General features: G+C 40.5%; 1 pseudogene across 1 annotated transcript in view; it reads left to right on the top strand.

The window, feature by feature from the left end:
* LOC146870162 (putative ATP-dependent RNA helicase DDX20) overlaps positions 1 to 13,252 on the top strand; it is a 552,287-nt pseudogene that overhangs the window by 399,425 nt on the left and 139,610 nt on the right. The window contains exon 8 of the transcript XR_014978117.1: positions 6,744 to 6,825. The product of XR_014978117.1 is annotated as a putative ATP-dependent RNA helicase DDX20 (transcript). The remainder of the gene's footprint in view (positions 1 to 6,743; positions 6,826 to 13,252) is intronic.

Consider the following 13,252-nt stretch of genomic DNA (forward strand, 5'->3'; position numbering starts at 1 on the left):
TGGGAGTTTTGTGATTCTGGCTACCGAGTTCTGGAATGTTTGTACTCGCTTTGTGAGATGATTTTTGACCCCAGAGCAAAGGGAGTTCCCGTAGTCCAGCTTGCTAGGGATGACGGCACGCATGACGTTTTTGCTGATGCTGCTCGGGAGCCATTTGAAGTATTTTCTCAACATCTTCAGTGTGTGGAAGCAGGCGGCTGAGATGCTGTAGACTTGGGCGGTCATGTCAAGTTTGCTGTTGACGATCCCGAGGTTCTTACGTAAGTATTGAGTTCACAAACAAGTTTGAATAGGTTATTCTTCTTTATTGAAGACAGCACGGCAGTACATCCATCCAGCTGCAGGGTGACTTACAACTGACACCACCACTGGCCAGATCCGTCCCTTGTTCCATACTGGAACTTAAAACACATGTAAAACATAACACAGCGCAAGCCACTGCCAACTCTGTACGATAATTAAAGAAACATGCACATTAAAATACAACATATCCCCCTCCTTCAAACAAAACAAAACAAGAAAATAAACTAAAATAAAATAAATAAATAAAACAACAATAAAACAATAAAAGAAAAATTAAACATAATCATACAACCTCTTGGGAAAAAACTTTACCCTGTCAGAGGATCTGTTCTTAGAACAACCAGGATCATTTCCCTTCACACCTCCTGATTCTGCCATAGGACCAACCTCACATTCATTGATACGTATTGATTCAACAGGCACATCATTAAAAGTACCATGCCTAACATTGAGAGGACACTTTGCAACTCTTCTAGTGTTCCAGACTTTCCCATCCTGAGTAGCAACTGAGTTCCTAAATACTCTTTTGACTTGAATTGCTTTACCATATCTACTGGAACCTTTACAGATGATTCCTGGTTTCCGAATTCTCACCCAATCCCCAACTCTAAAACTAGGAACACGAGTCCTCCACTTCTTATCAAACCACAAACAAGTTTTCATCTGTTTATTCTTCACCCTTGAAGCAACATCCTCAACACACTCACTGCTCTTAATTTGCTTCACACACTTATCTCGAAACCACCAAGGACATATTTTAGAAGCTGGCTCTCTTCCTTTCAACAATCTGAACGGACTCACTTCAGTGGTAGTGTGAGGGGTTATTCTGTATAACCATAATTTTTCTCTTACTGTATTCAACCAATTCTCCCCTTCTTTCATGGACTCAACAATAAAATCCTTCAATACTCTGTTAAACCTTTCTACCTGTCCATTTTCATGCGGTCCATACAAAGAAGTAAGAATATGTTTAATCCCACACTCTTTCACAAAATCTTTCATTTCCATTGAGGTAAATTGCACTCCGTTATCAGTGACTAAACAAGAAGGACAACCTTCTCGTGCAAAAACTTCTTTTAAAAAATTCAAAACCACATCTGTGGTAACTTTGTTCACAAATTTCACTTCCGGCCATTTCGAATGATAGTCTACCAGCACTAAAGCAAATTTACATCTTTCCGGGAGCATGTTGAAAGGACCTGAAATATCAAAAGCCAACCTTTGCCATGGTTCCTTTGGCCACTCTACCATCCTTAAAGGAGGAGTTTTAACACTGAGCATCCTTTCACTTGAAACACATTGTTCACATTCCCTTACTTCTCGATCAACCAATCTATCAACCCCAGGCCACCAAAAAAAATTCCTAATCAGGCGTTTCATGGATGAAATCCCTGGATGTGTTCTGTGAGCAATCTTAAGTATAACCTCTTGCATATCTTTTGGGGGAATGCACTTACCATTCTTAAACATAAAATTTCCTTCTACTTCTAATTCACCTGCAACCTTGAACCAAGGTAATAACTCCAGTCTGATTAAATGTTTATTAGGCCAACCTTCCAACACAAAACTCTTGATGTTTAACCAATCCTCATCCTTATTGACGCTTTCTTCCCAAAAGGCTTCACTAATATCCTGAAACTGTGCAGGAATGATGTCATTAATGTTTAAAACAAAATCAATCTCCCTCACTACATTCACAACACTAGAAGTACATGGTAGCCTTGAAAGAAAATCGGCTGTAACATTACTCTTTCCTGGAACATATTCTGTCCTAAAATTATACTCCTGAAGCCTAGAAGAAAGCCTCGCAATTCTTGCAGTGGAATTCCACCCACCACCCGAAGACAAAATGTTGACTAACGGCTTGTGATCTGTTCTTAACACAAATTTTCCTCCCCAAACATACAACTTGTAATGCTCTATTGCCCAAACACACGCCAGTAGCTCTTTCTCAATCACAGCGTACTTTCTCTCTGACTCATTGAGAGTACGCGAAGCAAACGCCACATTCCATTCGTCTCTCCCATACCTCTGCGAAAGTACACCACCGATGCCATATAAACTGGCATCTACTGTGATGATACACTCTTTATTAACACAAAATGGCCTCAAAGTGGGTGCACGCACTATATCGTGCTTAATATTTTCAAACGCTTTCTCCTGGTCACTACCCCAAATGTACTCAGTGTTCTTCCGTAGTAAAACTCTCAGAGGTTCCATTTTGCTTGCAAAATTGCTCACAAATTTGCTATAATATTCACACATCCCTGCAAAACTCAACAATTGTTCTTTGTTTTTAGGAGATGGGGCATTTGTGATGGCATCCACATTAGATTTCTTTGGTACAACCCCATCACCTGAAAGAGTGTGGCCAAGCTACTCAACTGATTTTCTGTACAATTTACACTTACTTTCCTTCAGCGTAAGACCATTTCTCTCCAATCTACTACAGACCTCTCTAAGATGAGCTCCATGTTCCTCCTCATTTTTTGAGAAAACTAAAATGTCGTCCTGAAAACATTTCACAAAAAGATCTACATCTCTGAATATTCTAAACATAATCCTCTGAAAAACCGATGCAGCTGAAGCCAAACCAAACGGCATTTTGGTGTAACGATACAGGCCTTGTGGAGTGATAAACGCTGTAAGATTCTTTGACTCTTCAGACAGACAAATTTGATGATACGCAGACCTTAGATCTAATGTAGAGAAAACCTTTGCTCCCTCTAGCATTGACACCACTTCATTTATATTCGGAAGAGGATGACAGTCAATCACAATGTTTGAATTTAAAGACCTCAAATCAACACACACTCTCAAATTTTTGTCTGCTTTGCGTACCAAAACGATGGGAGAAACCCACTCTGAAGACTCAATCTCCTCAATAATGCCCTCCTCCGTAAGCTGTCTCAACATTTCTCTCAGCTCCTCTCTAACGTTGATCGGTACACCTCTCAACCTTTGCACTACAGGGCATGCCTGAGGTTTCAAAACTATTTTGTGTTCAAAATCTTTCAGCTTACCCAATTTCTCACAGAAAACTTTTTTATACTTGTCTACCAACCTTTTCACTTTCTCATTATTGTCCAACACTGCCACCTTCCCGTTTGAATATTGATCCCCAAGTATAACTGGTTCATCTGCTCGTGGATTTAGCATTATGCCTAGTTTCCACTGGTCTCCCCATCCTAGCACATTTACTCCTTTTATGGCAATTTACAATTTAATCTCTACACATCTACCCTTAAACCACAACTTGACGGTAAAATACCCTTCCATATCAATCCTAGTACCATCAAAACTCTCTGCAATGACATCACTAGCATGCAACTTTTCCCCCACACTTGCTTTCTTCAGCCTCTCTTCAAAATATTCTTTGGATATTATAGTCCACGGCAATCCAGAATCAGCCATGAGTTCAAGATCCACACCCCACACCTTGACCAAACATTTAGGAGACTCCAAAATAATCTCACTACCCGCACCCTTATTTACAATAGAAACTACAAAACCTCTCTCGCAAACTGCATTGACTTCATTTTCTTGCCTTCCTGACTCACAGTTATTAACTTCATTTCTACAAATAGTTGAAATTGACCGGGAAGTAGGGGTAAAATTAGAAGGACCACTCCTTCTATTGTCTCTGCACACCATGCTGAAATGACCCCATCTTCCACACTTCCTACACTCCCTGCTTATGGCAGGACACCCTCTGAAAGATGCTAAATGTGTCTTGCTCCCGCATCTATAACACATGTTTTGACCCCCCTGGTGCACATTACTCCTGAAAGTATTCCCACTGTTGAACTTGTTACTTAAATATTTTTTTTCTGAACCCTCCGGCATGGTGCTTCCACCATGCGCGCTGCTTTTCACGTTATTTTTTATAACACATACTTCCTCTACACTTTCACTCTTTGTAATATTCTGCCTGACTGTCTGCATCCAACTCTCTGACTGTTCCACTGCTTTTGCATTAGCAATAGCCTCTGTCAGGCTAGGATCCCCCATTACCCACAAGTTCTCTTGAACTTTCTTGTTCCTCACATGCATGATGATCTGATCCCTTATCATCTCATCTGCCATCATTCTAAATTTGCAATGTACACACAGAGCTCTTAACGCCGTTAAAAAGTCATCGAACGATTCTTCTTCCTTTTGCTTTCTTGTATAAAACTTAAATCTGTTCAGTGCGATACTTGTAGCAGGTTTGAATCTTTTTTCTAGTCTCTGTAACGCTTCACTATACACATTAAGGTTCTCTTCCCCTACTTGAGGTGTCACTTGTGGTAATGCTCTGAAAACGTCTTGTCCTTCCGAACCCAAACAATGCAGTAGAATACTTTTTTCCTTTCCGCACCCATTCTCTCTCCGTCAATCGCTTTCATGTACGTCAGAAACTCTTCTTTCCACCTTGTCCATGGTAGAGGTGGATCTCCCTTATTCTGTAAAAACTTTCCTGGAGGATCAAATTGCATCTTTATTTTACTGTTTTCCCTTTGAACACTAGTCCTTCCTTTTTCTTTACCTTTTCTGTTCTTGACTCTCTTCCTACATGTGACTTTACTGAATACTTCACAGACTGTGCGAAAGTATTACTTCCTCCAATAATCCCTCTGTCTTTGCTTGAACAACGCACACCTTCTTTTATATTCTCCTCATGTGGAATAAGCCTTTGCGCATTTCATTTTTTTTTTCCTTTATATATACATCTAGCTCTCCTCAAATGATCCTCCTCTTTTTTTTATATGCTGCTTATCTTGAGCCACGAAAATATATGCACTGCTTATCCTCCTAATTTTCCTTCTCTTTTGCCAAAAAAACCTCTTCACCATGCGAAAAAACGAACAAAATGAATAAATGAAAGTACTTCCCACCTTTTAATCCGAACAAGCTCTTCACTCCATATTTTCCCCACTCAAAACGCAGATCGCCGTTGCTTCTTTGTGACACAGAACTCGTACCGCTTCTCTTCCGCGTCGCGTACTGCGTCCTGCTTTGCCCTTGTTATACTCCGTTGCTAGGCAACACTACTTCTTCCTCATGCTCCGCACGTCTCTGCGCGTTCTGCGTGATGACGAGCACTGTTCGTCAGTGCCTTCCTCCTTCTTGCTGCAAGATGCGATCGAAGAACGCTTCCTCCGTCCACGTTCTCTTCCTCGTTCCAACCGCACCGAGATGACGGTAACTTTATTTTTTTTTAAAGATTTCCCCGTATACTTCTTGTGCTTCACTTCAAATGTCCAAATTGCTTCTCCAACGCCGCCTTACTTCCTCTGTACACCGCTTCCAATACTCTGACCTTGTAACTTTCCTTTCGCTTCTTTCTTTTTTTTTTCCCCGATCCGCTTTCTTCTCATTTAGCGTGGATCCAATTACTCTCAGTTCCCGTGCTTCCCTGACATGAGAGATTTTCCGCTCGTCGCCAATATTAAGTTCACAAACAAGTTTGAATAGGTTATTCTTCTTTATTGAAGAGAGCAAGGCAGTACATCCATCCAGCTGCAGGGTGACTTACAACTGACACCACCACTGGCCAGATCCGTCTCTTGTTCCATACTGGAACTTAGAACACATGTAAAACATAACACAGCGCAAGCCACTACCAACTCTGTACGATACTTAAAGAAACATGCACATTAAAATACAACAGTAAGTGCTGGTGGTCAGTGTAGGTCTTAGTTTGGCTGGCCACGAGGTAGAGTCCTCCGGTGAAGTTTTATTCCGGAAGATCACAAATTCTGTCTTTTTCTGTGTTAATGCTTGAGACAGTTGCTCTTTATCCAGTCAGTGACTTCGGTCATGTAGGCTCTAAATTTGTTCTGTGTGATGGGAATCTTGTCTGAGAGTGAGAGTATGAGTTGAATGTTGTTGGTGTAGAAGAGGACGTCTATCTCTTGGAGCGGACATTGTTGACCAGAGGGGTCGTGTAGACTTTGAAGTGGGTCAGGTTGAAAGAAGATCCTTGCAGTACTCCACAGACGAGTTTTCCAAGGGTTTCTACTTATTGGAATAGGAAATGACATCCTTCTCTGTGGTTGTCATGCTGCTCCCACTGGGGCCTAGCATGGGCTCTCCTGATATTATGAAAGCCTAATCACATCTCTCTGGTGCTGGAGTCTCTACACGAGTCACTAGAGTAGAACAGATGCCATTTTAATTCTGCCTCCCCAGCCTCATGATTTCTCGCTTGCAATACCTTATTATGCATCAGATACCTACATTTTACCAGCAAATATGTTGGATTTATAAAGTTTAAAATTAACTGTTTGTTACATGTTGTCTTAAAGTAGGTTTTAGCATCATTTACAAGAACATTTATTTTCTACACTAATACTGCCAGTTTACAAAGCAAAAAGGTTTTTAAAATCTGATTCCTGTAACCCGTGCCAAGAGAGTGATTCTTCACTGCGGTCATTACTGCTGGTTACTTTCAACAGGGAGCATGAGCCAGGACACAGGCTGAATGCGATGGCAAAACTAAAACAGTTTCATTGTCGGGTTCTGACCTCAACTGAGTTGGTAAGTAAAAAAAAACTCTGAGCAAACACAGTTATGAAGTCTGAGCCTATAAAATTACCTTTCTTATGCTTGGATAGTGAATTCGTTTTTTCCAACCTCAGGCTTTTAGCAGTCATTTCCAGAATTCCTCTGCAAATCGCTTTTTAAGGCACCTGCACAAAATCATCTCAATTAGGAATCTTATTTTATTCCGGAAAACACAGTGTGCAGGTTATATTGTACTTTCCATGTTGTATATTTCCCCCCACCTTGCCCCATCGCTCGGGATGAAAGATGCCACTCCATGCTGTTCCAGGCAGGCCAGCCAGGTGGTGAAGGAGTTTCTTCTTGCCTGACTGTGAGCCTGTCTGTGAGCACATCCGAAACACTCCAAGACGTGGCCACGGATGGGGCAGGAGGCGAACCTCGAGAACAATACGATTACAGGGCGCAAGTCTCTGCCACCACCCTCTTCAGTTTGAATCTCCTCTTTAGGACCTCTGAAACGTGTGTACATTCTCCTGTGGGCAGGAAAAAGATGACAATAACATTTTAAGATACATTTCACATTTTAATACCACAGCGGATGTCAGATGTCTGTCTACATTGGGCAGTTGATCGTGGTTAAACAACCCAACTCGGGAGCAACAAAGGCCCTCCAACCAGTTCAGACCTTAAGTATCGGGTATAGTCTGTGTCCCCGAAGATGGATAATCCGCTAGAATCAACCACCTACATGCCCTGATTGCACCACCTGGTTTTCATCTTGGAGATCCTTGGAAACTGTTAGGGAGCATGCATCAGCTGTGACATAATAACTTCTGGGGCAGTATTACAGAAAGTGCCTCACGGGCCCAACAGGCATGTGCGCCCACTTTGAGCACACCCCCAGGGCATTTTGGTATTACTGAAGAGGCCCCAGATGCTTGTTCGGTCCCTTCTGTAATACTGATAGCACTGGAGCTACATGTGTGCCAACTCTATCTCAAGAGGGCATGCCTTTATTTGGATGGGCCTTATAAACGCAAGTATGCCTCTGACACCATTAATCACACTTTTTCTTTTCTCAGCAATCCTATTTATTGACTGTGAGTTTCAATTCAATTTCTACTTTTTACAATTACTTTGGACAGAGAAAACACTTCTTCATTTTGACAAACACATGTCCTTTACATAGAACGTGTAGAATTTTTGTACACTTTTTCAAAATTGTTACAAATAACTTTATAACGTATCATACATACATAAATTGAGTACTTTAAACAAATGAGGGAATTCTTGCAATGCAGTACATAAATATCTGATTGGTTAAGCTGTAGGGACCCTGACTCATCTGGTCCTCAACGTGAACTGCTTTTTGTGGTCCCAAGCAGGGTCAGAGAATATTTTTCTAAATATTTTTCGGGGAGAGCGATAGATGGATTATTATTTCTGCTCTATGGGAAACACGAGTGCCTTGAGTTTGTTCCAAAAATGATCTGAATCGCTGCTTGCTTATTGCCAACGCGTTTCGACCTTTGATGTGTTGGACCTGTATCTTAACAGTAAGGTCTTCGTCAGGGCTTATCAAAAATTCTGGTGGGGCATCTTTCGCCTGTAAGAATAACAGTATACCTAGTTTTAGTGTGCGCTCATTTTGTTTCTTCGTGAAAAATAAAATAAAGATTTAAAATAAACGTACGTACCGCGTTTCTAATGGTTTACGGGACTGTCATCTTCTTTTTATCTATGAAGGATAATGAGTTTATTAAAGCAAAGGTTCCCTGGTGTTTTTATGGCTTATGCGCTCGTACTGGACTTAATGCACCTGAATTTTGTCTACCTACCCGCTCTGTGGTTAGAGAGGTGGAGATGTTTGCGCGTGTTCGGTTCAGGTCCTGTTTGTGACTACTTATTTCTCTGTGAATTTAAACAAAAACATGAAATGTTTCTAAGGGATAGCAAGTTTTGTACTTATTTACTTTTTTGTTGTGTGTCTTCCGTGCTGGTCTTTGTGTGTGTTCGCAGATAGAGACCGCCACCTGATTGTTCTTAGAACCACTTGTGTTCGAATTTTGGTAAATCAGTGTATCACTTTGTTAGTAGGACTTTGTGAAGGTATCAGACATTTCTTGCTCGTTATAGTGTTAGCGGGTGTGAATTTCCCTCTATTTATGACACCAATATATGTTTGTTAAATGAAAGTCATTGCGTATTAATTCTTCATACCTTGCTGATTCTGAAGCTGTTTATTCAAGCTTTCTTCCTCTCGGTGTTCGCTCTGTCTGCGTCCACGGTGTTTGGAAATTTCCTCCGTTTGTGTGTGGCGTTCGATTGGTGCATTTGTTTTTTGGCGTGGCTGCGTCCAACGTCATTTCCGGAACGTTACCATGGGAGCGTTTGTTGTTAGTAGGGCTGATATCTTCCATTGGCGTATAACGTTCTTTTCTATTGCCGTGCTTTGTTTATGTTACATCGTGATTTGCGTTCATCTGTAGGTCCAATTTGCGGTTATTGTAATCGATACTGTTTTACATTCTTTTACGAGTTTAGCTTAATTCATTTGCATTGGTTGAGGCGTTACATCATTAGTGTCCCGTTCTGTTCGCGTTGCCATGGAGATGGTTTTTTGTTTGTGTCTTTGAGGGAACATCTTTCATAGCTTGTGATGGATACTGACTCGGTCCCTGTGTTGCATGTAGCGTGCAGGCGTCTGCACGTTTTTGCGTGAACCTTGCCTAACCTGTGGCTCGCAGTAATGTTACAGGTTTGTCTGCAGATTCACACTATTGTCGTGTTGGTGAACAGTAACGTTTTTTTGGCTTATTGAAGAAACTTGACATGTCACGTTATCCTGAATAATCAGTATCAGTGGGAGAGGACTCTTGTGGAGCCCTTTATCTATATAATGTGTGATAATTCTGTCATTTCATTTAACCCATTTTCAATAGTCCCCAGGAACATTATGGTCTTTGCTTCTATTTTAGATAGAAGGGCGTTGATATTTTTTCCTTTGATATGTCGTAGTACTGTCCATTTTAATTAATTTGGTCCATGATTTTTTTCAACACAGTGTGTAACCATTGGTGCATTAGGCGTCTTGCACTTGATTCTGGAACGATGTTGGGAAATGCGATTTTTTATGGGTTGAGTGGTTTTCCCAATATATGCTAGTGAGCAAGGGCAAAGAACACCATATATGGCATTGTGGGTGTTGCAGTTTGTAAAGTTTTCATGATTAATGTACTTTGGACCATATACAAATTTGGTTCCTTCTAGTGTGCTATCACATGACACGCAATTTCCGCATTTTCTATGTCCTTTAATTGGTGGTAGTGACAGCATTGTCCTTAAGCTTATTTCAGGTTGTTTCATAGTTGTATTGGCACGCACAAGTTTCTCTTTTATACTTGTATTTTTTTTCAATGCGAATATTGGAATTTGTGTGAATGCTGGGATGCCTTTTATCGTGTTCCAATTTTTTCTGATGATTTTTTGCATCTCGGTGGTGCGACCTGAAAACGTTGTCACGCATACCAAGGGTATATTATCCTTTTTGTTTCTTGGAATGAGACGGGACTCGCGTGGGGTGTACCATGCTCGTTTCAACGCCTTCTTCAAGAGTTTTTGGGGATAATTCCTCGTTGCCAGTTTCTTCAAAAGTACTGTTGCGTTTTCGAAGTAATCTTCTTTTTTTGAACAGTTGCGCCTTATCCTCAGGAACTGGCTGAACGGAAAGTTGTCTCGCAAATTTCGCTGATGGAAACTTGAAAAATGCAGAAATGTGTTTCTGTCGTTTTTTTTTGTGTAGAGTGTGGTGTATAAATGGCCTTCTTCGTGTTTAATTAAAAGGTCCAGGAAATTCATTTCTATTTTATTGTGATTTACAGTGAATTGGATGTTTGGATTCCTGTTATTTAGCCAGACCGCAAATACTTCAAGCTGATCTTCATCACCTCTCCAAAGGAGGAACACATCGTCGATATATCGACGCCAGATTTTGATGTGTCCGTCGTGGGGGTTGTTGTTGTATATCCATTTCTCTTCAAATAGTGCCATAAACATAATGGCCATTTCTGGAGCGAAGGGACAACCCATCGCGGTACCCATGATTTGTAGAAATTGTATGTCATTGAAGGTGAAAAAATTGTATTTTAGGCATATTTCTGCTAGCTGAATTAAGGAAGATGTTGGTACGTTGTGTGTTGAACGCGTTTGTCTAGAAAAACTTGTAAGGCTTCGAGGCCTGCTTCTTGAGGAATATTGGAGTAAAGACTCACAATGTCGAGGGTGACTAATATTTCGTTTTCTTCGTCAAATGGAAAGTCTTCCAGCATAGTGATCGCTTGCATGGTGTCTTTTAAGTAGCTTGGTGTATCGCAGACTAATGGTTTTCTAAAAAGTGTCTACGTATTTGGCCGGTCTTTCTAGTATCGAGTTGACTCCCGAAATTATTGGTCGTCCCGGCGGGTTACTTGAATCCTTATGAACTTTGGGGAGGACATACATGATTGGTGTCCTTGGGTTATCGTTAATTAGAAATTTCGACTCTTTTTTTGTTAGCCACCCTTCTTCCTTTCCGGTTTCTATGATGGGCAATAGTTTCGCTTTTATCTTTTTGTTCCTGTCTTTGTTGGTTTTCATATAGTATTTATTGTCTGATAGTTGGCGCTGTACTTCCAACTCGTGGTTTTCTCTGGGCCAGATCACTATTCCTCCGCCTTTGTCGGCTGGCTTTATTATAAGGTTCTTGTTTTGTGATAATGTTCTAGAGCTTGTTTTTCTTCTTTTGTTAGGTTCCATTTGGTGAATACTTTCTTTTTGTCTAGGTTATCTAGACTCTTAATACATTTTTCTCAAATGTCAGAAGTTCAATAGGCATATTTAGCACTAGGAAAAAAGGTCTAAGGATTTTTTAAACCTGAAAAAATTTGTGGTGTCATCTGTGTTTTCCTGGAAAAATATTTTGAGTCGCATTTTGCGGAACAATTGTATTATTTCCATTTTGGTTTGGTTGAGGTCTGGTCTCACAGTTGGAATGAATGATAAACCCTTCTGTAGTACTTTAATTTCGTCTATGGTTAGATCATAGTTTGACAGATTGTAGATGCAATCTTTCTCTTCTATTACCAATGGTAGACGTTCCTCCTGGTGGTAATTTCCCCTTGTTGTTGGTTGGATTGGGGGTTGTACCATCTGCTTGCTCGTGATCTGCCTCTGGGTCGGCTGTTTCCTCTGTCTAAAAAAGGAGCCGGCTGGTAAAATGGTCTTGGTTGATTGTTTGTGTTACTTGAGGGGCCTTCACTCTCACTTGAGGTGCCCGAAGACGATGAAGCATCTGAAAATGTGAGGAAATGTCTCTTACTTCTTCCTCCGTATGTTCTTAAGGCTCCTGTGTTTTGCGGTTGTTTGCAGTACTCTTTATCTAAATATGGGTAAGTCTTGTTTTCTGAAAAATTTGTTATATCTTTCTGAAGTTTTAGTCTCTTAGCGTCTTCTGTGTTTTTTTTGAAGATCGTATTCTCCTTTTCCAATTTTGTCAGTAGAGCTTGGGTGTTTTCTACTGCTGTATTGTTCAGCAGGGCTTCTTCTAGTTCTTTAATTAGTTCTAACTCTTTGAGGCTCAGACGCTCAGCAGTCTTAATTGAATGGAACATCCAATGTCTTGAGCACTTGGTTCCAATATGACTGAATCCCTCCAGGTATTCTGGTTGGTCAATGAATATCACAGGGATGTTTTTCACTTGTAAGCCTACTGGGATTGTGCCAGCTCTTAGATGTTCCAAAAGTACTTCTCCATGTAGGGCTGTTCGTATTTGTTTTTTCTTTAGCCTTGTTATTTTTTACAAGTCCGATTGTTGTGCAAAACTGGTCCAATTATTGCCTGGATTAAGTGTAGATGGGCGTCTTAGGAGTTCTTCAATGTCCTCTTCTCTGATACTGAGAGTTTTGGGTTCTGTCATTTGTGTAATGAATTGGGTCTATAGTATATTGGTCTATCTCTTATTTTGCCCTAGTTTTTTGGTACGTAAGTTTTTTTATACTAAAACTTATAGAATCAACTGTGATTGGGCAGTGTTATGTCTGAGTGAAGGAATGCTCAATGTTGGTTCCGTACACCTATATTACTTGTATGTAGGTGACTGAAGCTCTTAATTCTCTGTGGCAAATGATTCTACCTTAGCCCTCGTAGGCCTGGTGCCCACTCTACAACGGGGTATAAAAGACGGGGATAGATTCTATAAGGATTTCAGAGGCCGGAATCTGTTCATAGACCTTATAAACGCAAGTATGCATCTGACACCATTAATCGCACTTTTTCTTTTCTCAGAAATCCTATTTATTGACTGCGAGTTTCAATTCAATTTCTACTTTTTACAATTACTTTGGACAGGGAAAACACTTCTTCATTTTGACAAACACATGTCCTTTACATAAAACGTGTAGAATTTTTGTACACTTTTGCAAA

This window comes from Triturus cristatus, chromosome 1_1 (genome assembly GCF_964204655.1).
Source record: "Triturus cristatus chromosome 1_1, aTriCri1.1, whole genome shotgun sequence".
Classification (NCBI taxonomy): Eukaryota; Metazoa; Chordata; class Amphibia; order Caudata; family Salamandridae; genus Triturus; species Triturus cristatus.